Here is a 24,171-nt window from a genome sequence, read left to right on the forward strand (position 1 = left end):
TCAAAGAGGTAAGGGGGAGAATCATTATTATTATGGGTTTGTATGATTGGGTCAATGGGTAGATTAACATGATTAGATTATTGTGTAGAAAATAAAAATTTGAATTTGAAACAATAGTGAGAATTCTGTGTGTGGGGAAAATGAGCAAAATTAGTGGGTCATTCGTTCAATCATGTTTCATTTAATTGTTTTTGTGTTTGCTTTGAGAATTAGTTAATGCTTTTCTAGTTCTCATTGTTGACTAGTATATATTTGTACTGGTACTGTGATTTTTACGAAGATTTGTTGTTGAGTGTGTTTAGTATCTTCTATAAAAGATCTATTTTGCATTGATAGATTTGTTAGATTGATAGTTAATGTGTTTTGTTTATGTTAATGGTGAGGGGTTTCATTTTGGATGTGTTAGGATAGATTTAGAAAAAAGTTATTGATGGTTAGATAAGGGGTATCCATGATGAGATTATTTCTAAATTCTCTCATACAGTATTATTGAATACAATGACCAAAAGTTGGAAGGCTTCATATTGGTTAAAGACACACCCCTCCCTTCTAAGTATGCATATATTTGCCTAGTTATTGATTGTCTTTTACAAAAATCATGATTTGGAAACAAGAGTGATCTTGATAGTGGAAAGTTAATACAAATAAATAATAGAACCAGTAGGATGCTAGCAAGTTTTTGAACCGTTCTGGTCGAAATAGCCGAATTAAGCGGTATAATTAGTTGTCCGGAATTTGATGAAAATTTACGTGGTAGCTAAGTTTAATTAATAGATTAACGTGGTGGTGTTATCTCGTTGAAAATGCGATATTTACGAACCGACCGAAATAGTGTGAATTTAAATATCTTTTATATTAAATATTAGTTTTTGGAATAGAAAATGAATTAGAAACTTGGAACTAATGTAGTGTAATTATTAATTAGTTGATTTACTTAATAGTTAAATTAATTTCAATAAGTATAATTGATTGGATTATAATAAGTATTGAAATTGATTATTCGGTTGTCGGTAACTTACGGTATTTTGGAAAGTTGACCGTAATTGTATTTTGACCAAATACTAATGAATTGATACTTAGTTTAGAAGTGTATTCTTATATTTTGTTACGATATGAATTAACATGAGATAGTATGGTTTGCTAGTGTTAATTGTATTTTGGTGAATCATAATTGAATATTGTTTCTATTATGTGGATTGATATCAATGTGTTGTGAATGTTGTGTACAATTTAATATATAATTCATAGAGTTGAATTATTATGGGTATGCGATAAGTTAAGATTGATGACATAATCTTAATTGCATATGTTTGTTAACATTATACATACATTCATGTCATGGTGTGCCTTGAAACAAAGGTGGTTTGCTTTGAAACAAAAGCGGGGCTTAGATTCTAGAGTGAATCGGAAGCGGTAAACTATATGTTTACATTTTGGTGGGCTTTGGTCTTGTCCGGATCGGAAGCGTGGCCTAGATTCTAGATATGGAATCGGGAGGCGGTGAAACTTTGGGTTCACAATTTGGTACCACATGCATAGCGTCACATATCTTGCATGGAGTCACATTAAAATTATGCGATAATTGAATATGTGAAGTTGATGTAGTTGTGATACGTGTATGAGTTTGATAATTGAAACGAGTGAGGTTTGAATACATACTTGGTTAAATGCGTGAATATGTGATAATTATGGTTATATGCATAATTGGAAATATAGTATTGAAATTGAAATAGTATACTTTATGTACTTGTCGAATGCTTAATATATGTGAATATATTGATTAGTATTATTTTACATGATTAGGCATGGTGTAATAAATTCCTATAATTGTTGATTTAACCATTGTATCTTATTATACTTCTCCATAATGATTCGTATTCTCACCCTTCTGTTTTAATGTTGCCTCGTTTGGCGACATGCAGGTTCTGGAGTTAGTAGCTCGCGTGTGATCTTAGTCGGAGTTTCTTCCGAGTTATTTGGAGATTAGATAGTGAGTCGATGCTCCGGTCATGTAACACTGGGTAGACTAGTTATTAGAACTCATGTTTCTATTCGGTTGTGTATTACGTTTGATTTGAGAACCTGTCATGTTACTACTTGTTGTTTGATAGGCTCCTAAGCCAAATATTCTGAATTATGTTTTAATTTATGTTGATATGACTATTGAGACTTGATCATGGTATGGGACATGGATCATTTTATGAAACACATGAGTGTAGCAACTGCCCTAAAAATATAGGTTTTAGAGTCGCCACCTATTCTGAAGGGCGAATAGGAAACCCTACGCAGTATAGAGATCAGGGTAAGATACTATATTCAGGTCAAGGGAAGGTGTTAGGCACCCTCAACCCTTTCCTAAAGGCTAACATCTCAAAGATAAAGGTTTATGGAAAAAGATAAAGAAAGATGACAGACAGTTAATAGAATTGAAAGGCTAATTATATGAACATGATTAGAGTTTGGAAGAGGGGGACTCGCCTTGGTTATCCAAGTGCCTACGTATCTCCTTATGGAGAATCAGAGTCAACGTAGTTCAGGCACAAGGTTGTACGCCTTTGAATTAGAGTTGATATGGTTTGAAGGCTTTTTGAATGGCCTGTCGTAGTTTTGAAGTTGATTTGAAAATCGCAGTTGAATGGATGAAAATCCGTAGTATCGTGGTTTAGTGTGTTTTGAATGTTTATTTGGGCGTACAACCCTGATTTAATATGGCACCGTTAGATGCGGTGATCAATAGATTTGATCAGTATAGCTAACGGGTTAAGGGGCATTGCTGATTACTCAGATCGATGGATTGATCGTCGCGGGCAGCAAATTAAATATGTTTTGAATTTATGTAATTTTTATCTCTCGTATAATGCAACTAATAGATTTAGTCGGGTCGAGGAGAGAATTCAACAAGAGCTAATTAATTAGAATTAACAAATAAATTAAATAATTAGAAGTCATTTCTCGTCTAATACGACTAGTAGATTTAGTCGGTTCGAGGAGAAAATTAAATTAAGAATAAGTTATATTATTGAATAATCAAAAATTATTTCTCGTCTAGTGCGACTAATAGATTTAGCCGGTTCGAGGAGGAAATTATATTGAATATTCAAAAGAACAAACAATTACATAATTATAATTTACAAAAATTAATTAATTAATTTCATTTTTTCCGTATAGGGGGTGCATATTGTAAAGGGATAGCAACTATGGGGGGTGTCAATAGTGACTTGGTCGGCCCAAAAGGATTCAAGAACCCATTGATTGTGTATGGCGAGGGTGTAAGATTTTGGTGTGCGCTCAGCTTTCTGATCGTTGGATCTGAATCTAATGGTTTCGGATTCAAAGCAAAACGATCTAATGGTGATAAGATTAGGGTGCGTGGTAAGGGACGGTCACGAGATCAAAGTCTCTAGGCCAACCGTGTGGCCATCAGAAGGCCACATGGCGTTATCCCAACGGCCAACGAGAGGGGGTTATCTCCCAATACCTCACAAACCCTCTTCATTTCTCACACATGTTTCTCTTTCTTCGGTTCTCTCTCTTCACTTCCCCTTCTCTCCTGCTCTCAACTCTCTCAAACACAAAATCCAGGAACCGAACCAAACACCGCCGTAAACCGCCCCCTTCACCGCCCTCCAACCCAGTTTTCCAATGGACATTCATCGGAATGTTCATCTAGACCCTGAAATTCTTCGAGCCAAACCCATGAACTTCAATCTAAACCCAGGAGCATGAACCCAGAACCCTTCAATCTTCATCCCTAACTTATGAAGCAAACCCTAAACCCCAGATCCAACCGTAAACAACATGCAAACATGCAATCAAACCCTAAGCTAAGTGATGTTTGTGTTTACCTCAATCGATTGTGACTTTGAACTCGTTCTTTTCTGGATCCTTGCCTCTAATCTCCTCCTCCTTCTCTTTGCTTTGCAGGTATCGGTTCGATGGAAGTCCAAAGTGGTGCGTATTCACGGCGGCGCCTCAAGTTTCCAGAAAATTCTCTCTAATTCCTCCGCCCCTCTCTTCTGATTTATGTCTTAGATTAAATAGTTTTAGGGCTTTGTTTTAGATTTAGAAAGATTAGATTAGAGATTTGATTCAGTTCAAATTCGTTTGTAATCGATTCAATCCATTAATGAATTTTAGATTTGATTCTGTTTTTGTTTTGATTGAGATTGTGCGTTGAAGATTCAGCTTGCAGATTTTTGGGCCTGGGCAAACTCAGATCTAGGGTTTGTGTGACAGCGGCGGCCGTTGGGGAAGGAGGAAGTGAACAGGATCCGGGTCGGTTTTGACCCGGTCCGTTGATCCGCCTGCGGTCCAGCAATTGGGTTCTTGGCCCAATACTCTTTTGCTCATTTTTGGCCCAGATGCACAACAATAGCAACGCCAAACAAAAAACCCAATCATATATTTTACTTATTTAATTTTTTTTGATATATCAACTTAATAAACTAATTAGTTGATAGAAATCAACAATTAATTAATAATAGCATGGTTAATGACAAGATTAATAATACACCCTTAGTAAGATTAATAGTTATTAATAAAATAAGTTTAATAATAACTATTAATATAAATGTTAATGAAATACAACATGGGCTCTCAAAATTTTGCATAATTGGGCCTATTGTTTGGATTTAAAAAAAAACTTGCTATTCCAACTCATATTTTATTTTAACCTAATTTATAAGGGGATTTTATAAGAGATCGAGTTTAATAATAGGTATATTAAACCCTGTGGCTCTTAATTTTTAACACCCTTAGTAAATCAAAAGATGCGAATCGCATCGGGTAAATTTTGGGGTATGACAGCTGCCCCTATTTAATTATCTTGGATTGAATGGCGTGAGAATACGCAGGTCTCACGCTTTTCGAATCGAAGAATTATTAAATAATGGAATACCCCTAAATTTACCTTATGCTAGATTGTGGAAGGAGAGAATCGTTCTGCTAAAGCCGGAGACTTACATAGCGAGAACTCACAGTTAGTTGTGTGATCAACTTGCTATAGTGCTAGCAAGCTTTCGCAATTTGTGTAACCCGAAAGGATTACTTGCTATAGTTCTAGCAAGTTTGCCTGCATCAATAGGAGTCACTTGTCCTGGTTCGGACAAGTTTGCCTGTATAGAATATTATTTTGTAAATGCGTATGCATTATGCTTATGCACATGACTCCGTGGTTTGTATAATGTGGATGTATGAATGTTTACACATGTAAATGTTGCGTGTATGCACATGGGTGTGTATGTATGATCACCCATTGAATTTGTTTAACCCTTTTGAGATGTTTGCGAATCCTAGTTCGGATTGTATTTGAGGAGATGAAGTAATGTCTTACATAAGACTACCTGAAGAGGTTTCCTGAATAGGATAGATCATTGACAGATGTGGCGGAGATTAGGCCTCTAACAAAGCTCGGGAAGAATTGTCTTAGAGAAGACTGACTGAGGAAACTCTTTGAAAGAGCAAGATGTGTTTTTTAGAAAAAGATTGGATAAATTTTTGAAGAATATTACTTAAAGAAGTTGAGATATGTTCTGAACAAGATTACCCAGAAAAGGCTCCTAAAAGGTATGAAGCATTTTAACCAAGATTACCTAGAGAGGATTCTAAAAAGATATGAAAGTCTTAAACAAGATTGACCTAAAAAGATTCCTAGAAAGGATATGAAGCTTCTTAAACAAGATTACCTAGAGAGGCTTCTAAAAAGATATGAAACGTCTTAAACAAGATTGACCTAAAAAGATTCCTAGAAAGGATATGAAACTTCTTAAACAAGATTACCTAGAGAGGCTTCTAAAAAGATATGAAACGTCTTAAACAAGATTGACCTAAAAAGATTCCTAGAAAGGATATGAAACTTCTTAAACAAGATTACCTAGAGAGGCTTCTAAAAAGATATGGAACGTCTTAAACAAGATTGACCTGAAAAGATTCCTAGAAAGGATATGAAACTTCTTAAACAAGATTACCTAGAGAGGTTCCTATAAAGGGAACGATACGTTTTAAACAAAACTATCTAGAAAGATTCCTATAAAGGGAACGATACGTTTTAAACAAAACTACCTATAAAGGTTCCTATAAAGGATACGATACGTTTTAAACAAAACTACCTATAAAGGTTCCTATAAAGGATATGATACGTTTTAAACAAAACTACCTATAAAGGTTCCTATAAAGGATATGATACGTTTTAAACAAAACTACCTATAAAGGTTCCTATAAAGGATATGGTACGTTTTAAACAAAACTACCTATAAAGGTTCCTATAAAGGATATGGTACGTTTTAAACAAAACTACCTATAAAGGTTCCTATAAAGGATATGGCATGTTTTAAACAAAATTACCTATAAAGGTCGTGGAATATTTTAAACAAAACTACCTAGAAAGGTTCCTATAAAGGCTATGAAATATTTTAAACAAAACTACCTAGAAAGATTAGGATATGTCTTAAACAAGACTGCTTGGAAAGATTAGGATAATTGTCTTGGACAAGACTACCTGGAGAGGTGAGAAATTCTTAGATTGCTTCTGGATTGTCTTTGAAGAAAGACTTGGAATGAGGTATTAGAATTGTATCTGTTAAGATTGAATCGTTGATACGATCGTATTTGCGCTGTAATATGATGATAACATCCACTTAATTATGAAGTGACCTGAAAAGGCAACGTTAGTTTTATGCAATGTCATGATGCATGTGTCGTGTAATGAGATTCTCAAAATAAATGAGAATTATGCATGTATGCCGATCCCACACTGCGGGATGTAAATAGCACAGGCGTGGGAAGATCAATTACGCAACAATGCTCTTTGTGTGATACTAGTGTGACTTCCCAAATATCAGAAATTTGGAGACGTGCCCTTTAACCTGAAGGAAGGACCTTTAGAGAGAACCCGAGTTTTCACCATGTCTTGCCTGATATGCATTGCCCCAGTGTTTGAATTCTTGAAAGATATGCCCCTAGTTAATAGGATCCTTGATTGTATGCCCCTATTTTAGGAAAACCCTCTGGATGTGGTTTCCCCATTCAAGAGTCTTTATCAGGAATGATCGTCTTTGATTAGACAAATTTTGAGGTCTCCTTGATGCTAAGTGTTGATTTGAATGTGAAGCAGATGCTTTTCAGAACGAGTCATGCGTTTTGGTCGTGTCCGATGGACAAAAATTCGCTGAATACTCAGAATGAGATGATGTCTTCTAGGAGATTACCTGAAGAGGTTCCCGGAAAGGATATGAGATCGTCTTAAGCAAGCCTGTGCTTTAAACAAAGCTCGGGGAGGCACGTTTGCAAAGAAGGTCAAAAGGTTCCCATAGAGGACAAAGACCATTTTAAGGAATGTGGTGTTTTAAACAAAACTCAGGAAAAGACATTTCGAAGAAGACTATCCTAGAAAGGATGGGATACCGCCCTGAAGAAGACTGTACTTTAAACAAAGTTTGACAAGGTTTATGAGAGGAATTTGAACATGTCTTAAAAAAGACTAACTGAAAAGAGTGACAGGTGTCTTAAAGAAGATTACCTAGAAAGGTTCCTGGAAAGGACGAAGGATATTTTTAGAGAATATTACCTGAAAAGGGTAAGGGATGTCTTAAAGAAGACTAACATGAAAATGTTAAGAGATGTCTTGCAGAAGACCATCTAGAAAAGGTTCTTAGAAGGGAATGTGTCTTAGAGAAGACTATCTGAAAAGATTTCTGAAGACGGCGAGAGACACCTGGGAAGGTTTGTAGAAAGAACGAGAGGGTGTGTCTTAAAGAAGACTATTTGAAAAGGGCTCCTAGAAAGGATAATAGATATTTTGAGCATGTCTTAAAGAAGACTGCCTGAAAGGATTAGGAGACGTTTTAAAGAAAATTATCTAAAAAGGTCCCTAGAAAGGATGTGAGAATAGTATTAAAAACATTTGACACTGAGTGACCTTTGCAACGTGCCCCCAGGTAATGGACTTTCCCCATGGGCTACTCAGAGTCCTTGAGATATTCCATGGATCTTGATTAGATTGCCCCAGATAAATAGGATGACAACGGGCTATGCCTTGTGTATACACCAGCCATCCGAGTCAGGCGTAAGAGATATTTCTTCTTTGATATGCTTTTAAAGCTACTTCGCCAGTCGGTGGGATTTTTAGCCATTAGCCATGCCCCATGCAACTTCTCCCTGATGTTAAAACATTTGAATCTATATAGACAAGTGCGCTTTATAATGAAAATCATAAGATGCGAATGCATATGTCTGTCTTGAAAGTTTAAAAACATTTTTTTTTGAATAAAACAAAGTTTTTTTTGTTGTAAAAAAGTGATATCAACTCAAAAGTTATAGTAGACCTTAAGGAGTCGGGATACCTTTGGTAACATTATGCTTTCGAACTAACCATGCTTCAGTTAGGACTTTTAAGGGTTGTAACGTGGCCTTGGTTCAGGGTTTTAAGAAACAACGGATATAAGGCTCAAAATTTATTTAACCCACCCCTCTCTTCGTGATGTTCTCCAGTCCTATACTCAGCTAACTGTGCATTTAAACTCCAAAAGACTTTGGGTATTGTAATATTGACATTCATGAAGGTTCAAAAACCAAAGGTTTATTTGCAAAGGCAGTCATCCTCCTTTTTTTTTTTGTAATATCTTCCTTTTGTCAAGGGTATATAGTGACCCCTTTTTTTACTTTATTATCCCTAATTTTGCCTGAACTGTTTATTTAAAATTATAGTCAGCGGGATGCCCCAATTTTGCCTAAGTCTCCCTTAATAGGTTTTGACTTGGCAAGCCTTGCGTTGTTTTTTTTTTCTTTTTCTTTACGGACATTGACTGCCAGGTTTAATTATGACGGAGAACCATCAGTGATTATGTTCAAAGGAACAATTTGGGATTATCAAGTTAACTGAACAGCTACCCTACCCCAGGTTATATTTTGAGGGTTTTTATTTTGTACGTGAAGGAAAACTCCTACTTCTTAGGCTCAAAGGGGTTGACAAGGGATTAACATCCTTATATCTCTACTGTATTGGAATTGAAACAATGCCTGTACATCGTCAACACGGTCTGTTCGAAAGCGTACTGTATGATATTATGGTATCGTTTTCGTCATTCTCCCTCTAAAGGTACACATCTTTGAACAAAAGTTGAATATCACAAATAATAAAACCAAGTAAAAACACAGTTTTGAATATAGTGAAAACACTAGGAATAAACCAAGACAAACGTAAGCAATGCATTAATGATTATTGTAAAGTACATAGCGTATACCGCAAACCAATGTTTAAACAAACAGAAAAGAGATTGCAAATGCAAATGAAACTAATGATCTAAGAATCTCTCCTTCTAGACATCCATAGCACTAGACTTGTGCGGCTCTTTAGGCTGGCCGGACTCAATGACCCCTTCTTCAATTAAATCTTGCTTCCCCTCCACCATGCCTATGCATCTTTGTTCAAGATATTGCCCCCAGTTGGACTAATCTTTGCCCCACAAACCGTTGTAAGGTATTCTCGTAAGCTTCGTTGCGTTCTAAGATGAACCCCTTTATAAGTAGATACCCCTTAAGTGCATCTATGGGGGAACTTCTTTGTTGAACCAACTCCTGCTTGGTAACGACCTCTATTGCGTCGACTGCCCCAACATGAGGAGGCATAGGCGCGGGCGTAGGCGTAAGTACGTAGTTTGTATAATGAAGGGCAACCTTTTCTCCTTGTAGGACCAAGCTCTTTTGAACATTCAATGGTTGGTTCACCTCTCTCCACATTTTAGGGCTTTTCTTGAGTTCATTTATGAGTCTCAGGAAATCAGCCAGCGTAGTTGTTGATTAGATAAGGGTGAAGACAAAAATGCAGATGTAGATGTAAATGTATGACAGCATGAAAATGCGAATGCATGCGTATGCGAGAGACTCCTTGTATTATAACTCCGTGCATGTAATGCAAATGCGTGACGTATAATCCTAGGGATAGCCTTAGAGGCGACATTAGACCCTAGTGCAATCCTTGCAAGATAGATGTTATGACACGCCAATGGAAATCCCTTAGATTAGGGGGGTATGCAAAAGGTAGCGGCTGGTGACCGTTCAAGACAGTCACCAAGTCTCATGGCCATCGAGAGGCCGATCAACGTGTACCAATGAAGTTGTCCTTGGTGGGAAGGTCCTCTATGCGGAACACAACCTATCTAAGGACGATATTAGATGAAGCGAAATCCTACAGGCTAGGGATGAAAGATGTATAGATGGGAATCCCAACCCTACAAGTTAGAAGGTGCGCGGAAACAAGCATGGAGTGACCGTTCAGGACAGTCACTAGATCTCATAGCCATCGAGAGGCCAATCAAACGCATGCTAATGAAGTTGTCCTTCGGGGAAGGACGCGTTTTTAGAAATATAATCCCTATAGGCTAGGGAACGCGTAGATGTAAGCACATGGTGACTGTTCAAAGTAGTCACTGGATCGCATGGCTATCGAGAGGCCAATCGATGTGCGTAAACGAAGATGTCCTTCGTGGGAAGGACACGTAGTTGTAAGAGTGCAAAGATATAAAAGGAAACTCCCTACAGGCTAGGGAGTGCGTGGATGTAAGCACGGGGTGACTGTTCATGACAGTCACTAAATCACATGGCCATCGAGAAGCCAATTGACGTGCGTAAACGAGGATGTCCTTCGTGTGAAGGATATGGCCTTAGAAACAGAGTCCCTGTAGGCCAGGGAACGCGTAGGAGTACTTGCAAAAATTAAAATGCATGGTATTTGCAGTATATAAATTGCACCTATAATAAGCACGTAAGCACATAAGCCCTAGGTTCATAGGTTTGACGTAACGGCTTAGGGTGCCTACCCTTCCCATTGGTATGTTCTAGAAGGTCTCATGGGGTCGTTCGTAGCCGCCGAGACTTTTTGTCTCTTTGGATTTTAGAACAACTCATTTTATCCATGAGGTTCGAGTTTTAGGGGTAGGTTCCCAGAGAGATCAGCCAAATACCAAGTCCAGCCCTCAACAAGGTCGAGCCTCGTATCAGACCTTTCCGGATATTCAACCCACTCTGGGTGGAATTATAATAAGACTCGTAGGCGATGTAATTCCCCTCTGGTCATTATTATAATTCTCACGCTTAGGCTTAACAGCAATATATACATATCCCAGAAAATACAGTAAAACAGGTAATAATTAAATAAACATTTAAAAATTACTGTAAAAGATAATTACTGTAAATAAAACCATAAATAAATAAAATAAATAAATTAAATTAAATATTTAAATAAAGAAAAAAAAAACCAAATCCTAATTCACAACCCTAGTTTTGGCAAATTAGCCAAACCCTAAAAATAATTCGCCAAACCCTAATTGATTCGCCAAAACCTAAACCCTGTCAAAACCTAAAGGAGCATAATAATTTACAGTTTTGTTATCACTAGTCCCCAGCAGAGTCGCCAGCTGTAGCAACCTGCCCTAAAAATATAGGTTTTAGAGTCGCCACCTATTCTGAAGGGCGAATAGGAAACCCTACGCAGTATAGAGATCAGGGTAAGATACTATATTCAGGTCGAGGGAAGGTGTTAGGCACCCTTAACCCTTTCCTAAAGGCTAACATCTCAAAGATAAAGGTTTATGGCAAAAGATAAAGAAAGATGACAGACAGTTAATAGAATTGAAAGGCTAATTATATGAACATGATTAGAGTTTGGAAGAGGGGGACTCGCCTTGGTTATCCAAGTGCCTACGTATCTCCTTATGGAGAATCAGAGTCAACGTAGTTCGGGAACAAGGTTGTACGCCTTTGAATTAGAGTTGATATGGTTTGAAGGCTTTTTGAATGGCCTGTCGTAGTTTTGAAGTTGATTTGAAAATCGCAGTTGAATGGATGAAAATCCGTAGTATCATGGTTTAGTGTGTTTTGAATGTTTATTTGGGCGTACAACCCTGATTTAATATGGCACCGTTAGATGCGATGATCAATAGATTTGATCAGTATAGCTAACGGGTTAAGGGGCATTGCTGATTACTCAGATCGATGGATTGATCGTCGCGGGCAGCAAATTAAATATGTTTTGAATTTATGTAATTTTTATCTCTCGTCTAATGCGACTAATAGATTTAGTCGGGTCGAGGAGAGAATTCAACAAGAGCTAATTAAATAGAATTAACAAATAAATTAAATAATTAGAAGTCATTTCTCGTCTAATACGACTAGTAGATTTAGTCGGTTCGAGGAGAAAATTAAATTAAGAATAAGTTATATTATTGAATAATCAAAAATTATTTCTCGTCTAGTGCGACTAATAGATTTAGCCGGTTCGAGGAGGAAATTATATTGAATATTCAAAAGAACAAACAATTACATAATTATAATTTACAAAAATTAATTAATTAATTTCATTTTTTCCGTATAGGGGGTGCATATTGTAAAGGGATAGCAACTATGGGGGGTGTCAATAGTGACTGGGTCGGCCCAAAAGGATTCAAGAACCCATTGATTGTGTATGGCGAGGGTGTAAGATTTTGGTGTGCGCTCAGCTTTCTGATTGTTGGATCTGAATCTAATGGTTTCGGATTCAAAGCAAAACGATCTAATGGTGATAAGATTAGGGTGCGTGGTAAGGGACGGTCACGAGATCAAAGTCTCTAGGCCAACCGTGTGGCCATCAGAAGGCCACATGGCGTTATCCCAACGGCCAACGAGAGGGGGTTATCTCCCAATACCTCACAAACCCTCTTCATTTCTCACACATGTTTCTCTTTCTTCGGTTCTCTCTCTTCACTTCCCCTTCTCTCCTGCTCTTAACTCTCTCAAACACAAAATCCAGGAACCGAACCAAACACCGCCGTAAACCGCCCCCTTCACCGCCCTCCAACCCAGTTTTCCAATGGACATTCATCGGAATGTTCATCTAGACCCTGAAATTCTTCGAGCCAAACCCATGAACTTCAATCTAAACCCAGGAGCATGAACCCAGAACCCTTCAATCTTCATCCCTAACTTATGAAGCAAACCCTAAACCCCAGATCCAACCGTAAACAACATGCAAACATGCAATCAAACCCTAAGCTAAGTGATGTTTGTGTTTACCTCAATCGATTGTGACTTTGAACTCGTTCTTTTCTGGATCCTTGCCTCTAATCTCCTCCTCCTTCTCTTTGCTTTGCAGGTATCGGTTCGATGGAAGTCCAAAGTGGTGCGTATTCACGGCGGCGCCTCAAGTTTCCAGAAAATTCTCTCTAATTCCTCCGCCCCTCTCTTCTGATTTATGTCTTAGATTAAATAGTTTTAGGGCTTTGTTTTAGATTTAGAAAGATTAGATTAGAGATTTGATTCAGTTCAAATTCGTTTGTAATCGATTCAATCCATTAATGAATTTTAGATTTGATTCTGTTTTTGTTTTGATTGAGATTGTGCGTTGAAGATTCAGCTTGCAGATTTTTGGGCCTGGGCAAACTCAGATCTAGGGTTTGTGTGACAGCGGCGGCCGTTGGGGAAGGAGGAAGTGAACAGGATCCGGGTCGGTTTTGACCCGGTCCGTTGATCCGCCTGCGGTCCAGCAATTGGGTTCTTGGCCCAATACTCTTTTGCTCATTTTTGGCCCAGATGCACAACAATAGCAACGCCAAACAAAAAACCCAATCATATATTTTACTTATTTAATTTTTTTTGATATATCAACTTAATAAACTAATTAGTTGATAGAAATCAACAATTAATTAATAATAGCATGGTTAATGACAAGATTAATAATACACCCTTAGTAAGATTAATAGTTATTAATAAAATAAGTTTAATAATAACTATTAATATAAATGTTAATGAAATACAACATGGGCTCTCAAAATTTTGCATAATTGGGTCTATTGTTTGGATCTAAATAAAAACTTGCTATTCCAACTCATATTTTATTTTAACCTAATTTATAAGGGGATTTTATAAGAGATCGAGTTTAATAATAGGTATATTAAACCCTGTGGCTCTTAATTTTTAACACCCTTAGTAAATCAAAAGATGCGAATCGCATCGGGTAAATTTTGGGGTATGACAATGAGTATTTAGTAGTTTCCGCTGTGAATGGATATTCTGGATAAAATATGATTAATTGAGAAGTATTATTTGAAATGACCAGGTGTATCAAATATTGTAAGTAAATGCTGTCGGTTTTTAACGGTTTTTAGTTTTTGAAAACATCGATGTGACGCCCTTTTGTTATATGCATGCTTATTCTCTGATTATATGCTTATTTATTTTGGGGTATAAAAGGGGTGTTACATTAGTGGTATCAGAGCATGGTCGATCAGTTGGTCAATAGTCGTTAATGTTTTCTAATCATGTTGTATTTGATTCGTGTATCTGACACGATCAATACTGTTTGTCTGGTTGTTTGGCTGTTTAGGACAATGGTTGCAGGAAGGAATGGTGACATTAATGTCGGAGCAGTAACGTGGTGGATTGGTGCCATTGGACAAGCGCCGCACGAGAGTGCAGTTAATGGAAGAGAGGATGAGTTACGTGCTTTTTGAGACTTTAGAAGGTGCAACCCGCCGAGCTTTGTAGGAAAGTATGGACCGGACAAAGCACATGCTTGGATGAGAGAAATGGAGAAGATCTTTCAAGTCATGAGTTGTACTGATGTACAGAAGGTACAGTTTGGTACTCACATGCTGACGGAAGGAGCTGAGGATTGGTGGAGTAATACTGTGCAGAGATTTGATGAGGAAGGTATTGAAGTTACTTGGAATCTTTTCCGTGATGCATTTTCGGAAAACTATTTTCCAGAAGATGTGCGTGGAAAGAAAGAAGTGAGAGTTCTAGAATTGAAGCAAGGAAGAGAACAATTCAGTGGGAAACCGTATGATGACGTGAGGGAACAATCTGGTTTTAGCAAGAAGCCAAGTGGGGGAGGAACTTCTACTCCGATTAAGTGCTACAGGTGTGGCGAGACGGGTCACAAATCTGTTGATTGTGGAGTTGGTTCGAGTAGGATTTGCTACAGTTGTGGTGAGCAAGGACACAATTGTGCCATGTGTGACAAGCCAAAGAAGGAGCAAGCGAAAGGAAAAGTGTTTGCGTTGTCTAGTGCTGAGGCCACTGCTAAGGAGAAGCTAATTTGAGGTACGTGCTTTATTATTGATAATGGTGCAACGCATACTTTCATTCTTTGGATTGTGCTATGAGATTGGGTTTTGTTTTATCTATTATGCATAGAAGTATGGTTATTGATACAACTGCTGGGATTTTGTTTCTACCTTTTTTTGCGTGTTTGAATTATCCGTTGAGCATCTTTGGTAGAGATTTTGGGAATTGATTTAGTTTGTTTTCCGTTAGACTAAATTGATGAGAATTTTGGTATGAACTGTTTGGAGTTGAATCAAGTAATTGTAACTTTAAAAGAGATTTTGGATCTTGGTATTTTAAGTGATTTCGAGTGCGAGTTCTGAAGGAACACTATTATAGTTAGTAACGTGGTTTATGTTTCATTATGATTGTCGATTGTCTATTGACAAATTGAGGACTTGATCACCCTTAATCTATTGTTGATAGAAGACGAGATCATATCAGACGAGATAGACTTCTCTTACTAACTTGGTAGCGTGTAAAACGACTAAGGAGAGGTTGAAGAGTCGAATTGAGGAGTTGTTGAGAAGAGGTTCATTTGTCTGAGTGTATGGTCGTAGAGTTGCGCCTGTTTTGTCGAGTAAGAAGAAAGAAGGTTCTATGAGGTAACTTTTCTTGAGGATATTTTGATTCCAAGAGTGACGATGAACATACTGAACATTAAGGATTATGTTATTGATGTTGAAAGAGAATAAGTTTTATGCGAAGCTTTTTGAACGTGAGTTTTGGTTGGAAGAAGTGAATTTTCTTGGATATGAGATTGGAGATGAGGTGAGTTGATGCAGATATCGACAAGTGGTAGTTTATACTTCAAGGCAATTTAAAGTTCATGAGAAGAATTATTCGATGTATGAATGAATGTTATCCTTCGTTGGGTTTGTTTTGGAACTTAAGAGGTATTAATTGTTGGACTGACATTCAAAGTGTTTAGTGAGCACAGGAGTTGCAGTATTTGTTTGATTGAATGAATTGAGTAGGAGATAATTGCATATGTCTATGTTGATGATTCGAGAGTTTGAATTGTTGGAACAATCTAGAGAGTTGAGTTTGGTTGTGAACCGACGCCTTTTTGTGTTAAGCTTAGTATGTTGAAGCTCATTTGTGATATTCTTGACGAGATTAGAGAGGCTCAGAAATTGGATTTGAAATTGGTTGACAAGAGGACATTGATTAATCAAGGAAAAAGTGATAATTTTCGGATTGACGAGAATAGTATCATGAGGTGTTATGATCGAGTTGCATTCCTGATGTTTCGAATTTGGAAAAGAGAATTTTGGATGAAGGGCATCGTAATGGTTTGATTATTCATCATGGTGCTACTAAAATGTATCGAGATTTGAGGAAAATGTTTAGTGGTAAAGTATGAAAAGGGATATAGCGGAATTGTGTATTTGAGTTGGACTTGTTAGAAACTGTTTAGTTGGTGCAACAATTATCTATTTTCAAGTTGCTGAGAACATCGAGTATTTGTGAAGTGATGTGAGTCATTGTGGAAAAGTTGACGAGATGCTCTTATTTTATTCAAGTGAGGATGGATTATCGGATGGAGAGACTTGCTAAGTTTGACATCGAGAGAACAATGTGTTTGCCTGGTATTCCATTCGAGTATTGGAGTGGCATCCTTGGAAGCTTGTATGGTTGAAGATGTGAAACGTTTTGTATTGGTATGAATCGGGAGAGAGTTAGTGTGGTTTCAGTGTCGAAATAGTTGTGTCGATTGAATTTTCGAGGACGAAAATATTCTAAGTGGGGGAGAGTTGTAACATCCCGATTTTTATTAATATTTTATTAATTATATTAGTAATTATATTATTTGGTGTTTTTAATAATTATTTGCTTAATTTAGTCATTTCTCATGTTTATTGAAATTTTCGCGTTTCGGGACGATTTAGTCGGTACTAGTTCGGGATAGCGGATCAATATTTAATCGAAAATTTTAATATTTTTAGTATTAGAAATATTAATGAGTTAATATTTAGCGTTTTGGGAATTTTTCGAATAACTAAGATTAGACCGGAAATATGAGACATTGAGTTATTAGAGGATTTTATCCGTATTTATTTTATTTTATTATATTATTTTATTTTGCTTGGTGTGTTAAATAATTATTATTTGTTATGAGATATAATAATTAATTGAATTAATTAACTTTGTGTGTATTGGTGTTTATTTAGTTTATTGAACTAAAATAGATATATTAAGAGATTATATTTAATTGGGCCTATTTATTAGAGTTAGAAGTAAATAGGGGGTGTTATTTTTAAGCCCAATATGACATAAGATAGTAAGGGTTGAGGAGAGTAGATATAACATTATCATTTCATTTTGCTGAATTTTAAAAGAAGAGAATAGAAGGTGAAGAAGAGGAGCAAAAGGGGAACAAGTGAGAGCTAGGGTTTGATGAATCAAAGAGGTAAGGGGGAGAATCATTATTATTATGGGTTTGTATGATTGGGTCAATGGGTAGATTAACATGATTAGATTATTGTGTAGAAAATAAAAATTTGAATTTGAAACAATAGTGAGAATTCTGTGTGTGAGGAAAATGAGCAAAATTAGTGGGTCATTCGTTCAATCATGTTTCATTTAATTGTTTTTGTGTTTGCTTTGAGAATTAGTTAATGCTTTTCTAGTTCTCATTGTTGACTAGTATATATTTGTACTGGTACTGTGATTTTTACGAAGATTTGTTGTTGAGTGTGTTTAGTATCTTCTATAAAAGATCTATTTTGCATTGATAGATTTGTTAGATTGATAGTTAATGTGTTTTGTTTATGTTAATGGTGAGGGGTTTCAATTTGGATGTGTTAGGATAGATTTAGAAAAAAGTTATTGATGGATAGATAAGGGGTATCCATGATGGGATTATTTCTAAATTCTCTCATACAGTATTATTGAATACAATGACAAAAAGTTGGAAGGCTTCATATTGGTTAAAGACACACCCCTCCCTTCTAAGTATGCATATATTTGCCTAGTTATTGATTGTCTTTTACAAAAATCATGATTTGGAAACAAGAGTGATCTTGATAGTGGAAAGTTAATACAAATAAATAATAGAACCAGTAGGATGCTAGCAAGTTTTTGAACCGTTCTGGTCGAAATAGCCGAATTAAGCGGTATAATTAGTTGTCCGGAATTTGATGAAAATTTACGTGGTAGCTAAGTTTAATTAATAGATTAACGTGGTGGTGTTATCTCGTTGAAAATGCGATATTTACGAACCGACCGAAATAGTGTGAATTTAAATATCTTTTATATTAAATATTAGTTTTTGGAATAGAAAATGAATTAGAAACTTGGAACTAATGTAGTGTAATTATTAATTAGTTGATTTACTTAATAGTTAAATTAATTTCAATAAGTATAATTGATTGGATTATAATAAGTATTGAAATTGATTATTCGGTTGTCGGTAACTTACGGTATTTTGGAAAGTTGACCGTAATTGTATTTTGACCAAATACTAATGAATTGATACTTAGTTTAGAAGTGTATTCTTATATTTTGTTACGATATGAATTAACATGAGATAGTATGGTTTGCTAGTGTTAATTGTATTTTGGTGAATCATAATTGAATATTGTTTCTATTATGTGGATTGATATCAATGTGTTGTGAATGTTGTGTACAATTTAATATATAATTCATAGAGTTGAATTATTATGGGTATGCGATAAGTTAAGATTGATGACATAATCTTAATTGCATATGTTTGTTAACATTATACATACATTCATGTCATGGTGTGCCTTGAAACAAAGGTGGTTTGCTTTGAAACAAAAGCGGGGCTTAGATTCTAGAGTGAATCGGAAGCGGTAAACTATATGTTTACATTTTGGTGGGCTTTGGTCTTGTCCGGATCGGAAGCGTGGCCTAGATTCTAGATATGGAATCGGGAGGCGGTGAAACTTTGGGTTCACAATTTGGTACCACATGCATAGCGTCACATATCTTGCATGGAGTCACATTAAAATTATGCGATAATTGAATATGTGAAGTTGATGTAGTTGTGATACGTGTATGAGTTTGATAATTGAAACGAGTGAGGTTTGAATACATACTTGGTTAAATGCGTGAATATGTGATAATTATGGTTATATGCATAATTGGAAATATAGTATTGAAATTGAAATAGTATACTTTATGTACTTGTCGAATGCTTAATATATGTGAATATATTGATTAGTATTATTTTACATGATTAGGCATGGTGTAATAAATTCCTATAATTGTTGATTTAACCATTGTATCTTATTATACTTCTCCATAATGATTCGTATTCTCACCCTTCTGTTTTAATGTTGCCTCGTTTGGCGACATGCAGGTTCTGGAGTTAGTAGCTCGCGTGTGATCTTAGTCGGAGTTTCTTCCGAGTTATTTGGAGATTAGATAGTGAGTCGATGCTCCGGTCATGTAACACTGGGTAGACTAGTTATTAGAACTCATGTTTCTATTCGGTTGTGTATTACGTTTGATTTGAGAACCTGTCATGTTACTACTTGTTGTTTGATAGGCTCCTAAGCCAAATATTCTGAATTATGTTTTAATTTATGTTGATATGACTATTGAGACTTGATCATGGTATGGGACATGGATCATTTTATGAAACACATGAGTATTTAGTAGTTTCCGCTGTGAATGCATATTCTGGATAAAATATGATTAATTGAGAAGTATTATTTGAAATGACCAGGTGTATCAAATATTGTAAGTAAATGCTGTCGGTTTTTAACGGTTTTTAGTTTTTGAAAACATCGATGTGACGCCCTTTTGTTATATGCATGCTTATTCTCTGATTATATGCTTATTTATTTTGGGGTATAAAGGGGTGTTACATGTTACAAATATGATCTTTGCATATTAAGAATGTTGGATGTTTTGTTTTAGGTTTTCATTGTGATTGAAAATAACATGTGACTCCCTTTTCCTTATGCATGATTACTCTGTGTGATTGGATGATATATTTGGGGTTAGAAAAGGGGTGTTACATTTACCATATCAAAAAAAAAACGTAATTTATGTCATTAACTATAGTTCTATTTAGTATTTAATGTACTACTATATAAACGAATTTTTAATATTTACTGTTGTGAAAAACGATGTCAAGAACAAAATATAATAGGGATTTAGGGAAGAAAAGGAGAACACAAGAATTGATTATAACTGCTATTCTTTTACTTTCTCTTAAAACAAGATTACAAGTTTACAAGAATAACAAATAATATCTCTCACCCTAAATTAAGATTTGCAGCTTAGCAATGATGAGAGACTATTATGCTATTTATAATAAAGTCTAACATACTAACTAATGGGCTTTTTCAGCAAGGCCCATTACACAAGCCAACTTAATAAACTAGCTAACTTAACAAATTAGGGTTTAAACACTAAAACTTAATTTAACATGCTAACCCTAGCATCTTCGACATCTGCATGCTCGACCCATCTTCGACTACAGCATACTTCGACACCAGCATGTGAGCAACCTTCGACGTCATGCTTAACCCTGTCGAACTGTCAAACCAATGAGCTACCCTTCGACCATACTATTGTTCGATCCAATATCTTACAAATCTCCACCTTGGATCTAACTCTACAACATCAAGGGAACAAACTAACTTTCTTCATGCAGCTTTATCAACTGCATACAGTGGAAAAACTTGCAACTCGGCAATGCCTTGGTGATCATATCAGCAACATTGTCTTCAGTCGAAACCTTCAGCACTTGGACATCTCCACGCTCGATTACTCCTCTAACAAAATGCAGCCTCATATCAATGTGCTTAGTTCGCTCATGATAGGCTGAATTCTTCGACAGGTGTATTGCACTTTGACTATCACATTTAACAGTGATACCTCGACCTTGAAGTTTCAGCTCCTTTGCAAAACCTTCAAGCCACAATGCTTCTTTCACAGCTTCAGTTAAGGCAATATACTCCGCTTCAGTGGTTGATAGAGCAGCAACCTTCTGAAGTGTTGCTTTCCAACTAATTGCAGTGCCAAACATAGTGAAAACATATCCAGAGATAGATTTTCTGGAATCCATACAACCTGCATAATCAGAGTCGACATATCCTTCGATTACTGCTTTACTATCTTCACCGCACCAATTTGTTGTGAAAAACGATGTCAAGAACAAAATATAATAGGGATTTAGGGAAGAAAAGGAGAACACAAGAATTGGTTATAACTGCTATTCTTTTACTTTCTCTTAAAACAAGATTACAAGTTTACAAGAATAACAAATAACCTCTCTCACCCTAAATTAAGATTTGCATCTTAGCAATGATGAGAGACTAGTATGTTATTTATAATAAAACCTAACATACTAACTAATGGGCTTTTTCAGCAAGGCCCATTACACAAGCCAACTTAATAAACAATCTAACTTAACAAATTAGGGTTTAAACACTAAAACCTAATTTAACATGCTAACAACCCTAGCATCTTCGACATCTGCATGCTCGACCCATCTTCGACTACAGCATACTTCGACACCAGCATATGAGCAACCTTCGACGTCATGCTTAACCCTGTCGAACCAAGGAGCTACCCTTCGACCATACTAGAGTTCGATCCAATATCTCACACTTATCGTCCCATCAACCATCAACCAGAGCATCATGAAATGGATTTGGCGAAGTCACACATATTTTTAAAATTCATAGACACTAATACATCAAAATAGACAATTTAAATAGAGATTCAATTTAATATTATAAATTTTATAAACTTAAATACTTAAATTTGTGTACTTCCTTTTGACCAATCAATATTTATGACTTTTTCTTGGTCAATACATATATTCATATAAATTGTTTGTAAATTTCTATCAGGTGGCTTTAATTATCTAAACATTAATTTTGAGTTGATACAATCATAACTCTTTTTCATGATTGTGTACTTCAAAACCATCCTTAAACCTCACACATATTTCACCTTCAAGTGAAACTTAATAATTGAGTTTTTGTTCAATGTAAATGTACGTAGTGATTTTCTGTTTAAGGTAAAAGTCAGTAACTTTGAAATATACTGTGACTGTTAGAAAATCAATTTAAACCGAATGGATCGAGGCTAGAATCGTGAACGAAATCACTTTCCTTATAAGTATTTCAAGCACTCTCAATATGTCTTAGAGTTGGAACGCAGGAATACCCAGGATAATTCAGCCTTTTGTCGAGTTTGCGTAAGACCTCGGATGTAGAGAAGAGTGTCTGGAATTTTAGTGAAGATGATAGGCTTATCAAATGTACATTTTGTTATTGTTATTAATTTCTGAATCAAGAATGAGGTTTTTATAGGCCACTTTAGTATTGTTTCATAAGGTAGCGACCCTTCGTGAAACAGTTCCTTTTCCAAAAGTTACAATGCTTGGCCTATTGCAACATTTACCAAGAGTTGCATGTTTTCATTCTGCAACACTTCACGAAGTGTTACCTATTTCTGATTCAAACTACAAACAGCCTATTGCAACACTTCACGAAGTGTTGCCTATTTTCATATTCAAAATACAAACTTCACATAGACATTTTCTTGTCATTTTGGAACACACCTATGGTGATTAAATATTATTAAATATTAATAATTTCCAACAATCCCCCACTTGTTCTAATAATGACAAGATCAATTCCAGAAAAAGGTGTCGCACGCTCGCGAAAAATGAACAGAGTCGCCACTAATATATTTATCCCATAAGGGAAAGGAATATCAGAAAACCTAACAAAGGAAGGAACAGGGTCTTGCGACCAGAGAATCAAGGTACGGGAGTCGGTTACGCAAGGGGAAGGTGTTAGCACCCCTCACGCCCATCGTACTCGATGGTATCCACCTATGTTTGTTTCTATCTAAAGGGTGTATAACTATGTCTATATCTAAATGCGAAATGAATGCAGAATGTAGGGAAAATAAAGAATTGTACTCGCACGGGCCCTACCCCGCTGCCTACGTATCCTTTTCAGGAATCAGAGTTACCGTAGCTCGGCTAAAGATTTTCTGTTTGTTTTTGTGTTTTTTAATTGGGCGGAGTCAACGTTCGCGCTTTTGCATAAGGGATCGACCTAGGATGCGTACAAGCGGAAATGACATTGCCCTTAGGTGCCAACGAGGCAAAAGAAAAAGAAATGATTGGTTTGTGTCTTTTAGGATAGATGAGTGGTGAACAGTTCCCAATACCGGGCCACTCACCACTTTCTCTACTTTGCTTTAGTCTGAACCATTGTTAGGTGTGTTGAAGTGTTTTTGGTTGTGTGTTTTTTAAGGGGAGTTTAATTTGCAATCCGAATCACATAAAATGTATAATGATCGAGAAGCAGATTAAGGAATGAATCCTACTCACTTCCATCCCATTATGTAATGTTTGAGAAGCAGATTAGAGAATGAATCTCACTCGTTTCTCTCCCATTAATTAATGTTTGAGAAACAGATTAGGGAATGAATCCCACTCGTTTCTCTCCCATTAAGTAGCGACCGAGAAACAGATTAGGGAATGAATCCCACTCGTTTCTATGCCACTAAGCGATTGAGAAACAGATTAGGGAATTAATCCCGCTCATTTCTCAATCACTTTCTTAATGTGATTCGCATCTTCCTTTTATTAATGTTTTAAAGAGTTGAAGAAGAAAAAGAATGCAAAAGGGAACTAGATCTACCATTCTAATCTATGTTGTCTAATCTATTAATGGCCCTAAGGTCAAGGATAACTATCCTATCTCAATTCCTCTTAACAACGAAGGAAGAGTCTAAGGGAACATGGCAAGCAATAGTACGGAATAAGCAACATCAAAACAAGGAATGAGAGGCTAAGCATGGAAACAAGAGAGAGAAGCCCCAAGTCAGTAGCAAAACAAGGGATTGAATGTCCCAAATTAAATACCAAAGCACCACGGTATCACACGAAAATATCCACAAGAAGTTACCAAAGTATCGCATACGTCATTACTTACCAATTAGCGGACAAACATCGATTAATCAAAGCAAAAGCAAGTGAACACATGGTTTAAGCTTGAAGTCAGTAGAAAACTCATTCATTTAGTTCCAATATCCTATGTTAATCCATATTAGTCAATTAGCATGAAGCAATACAAAACTCTAACCAAA

Source organism: Vicia villosa, unplaced genomic scaffold (genome assembly GCF_029867415.1).
Source record: "Vicia villosa cultivar HV-30 ecotype Madison, WI unplaced genomic scaffold, Vvil1.0 ctg.000739F_1_1, whole genome shotgun sequence".
NCBI lineage: Eukaryota > Viridiplantae > Streptophyta > Magnoliopsida > Fabales > Fabaceae > Vicia > Vicia villosa.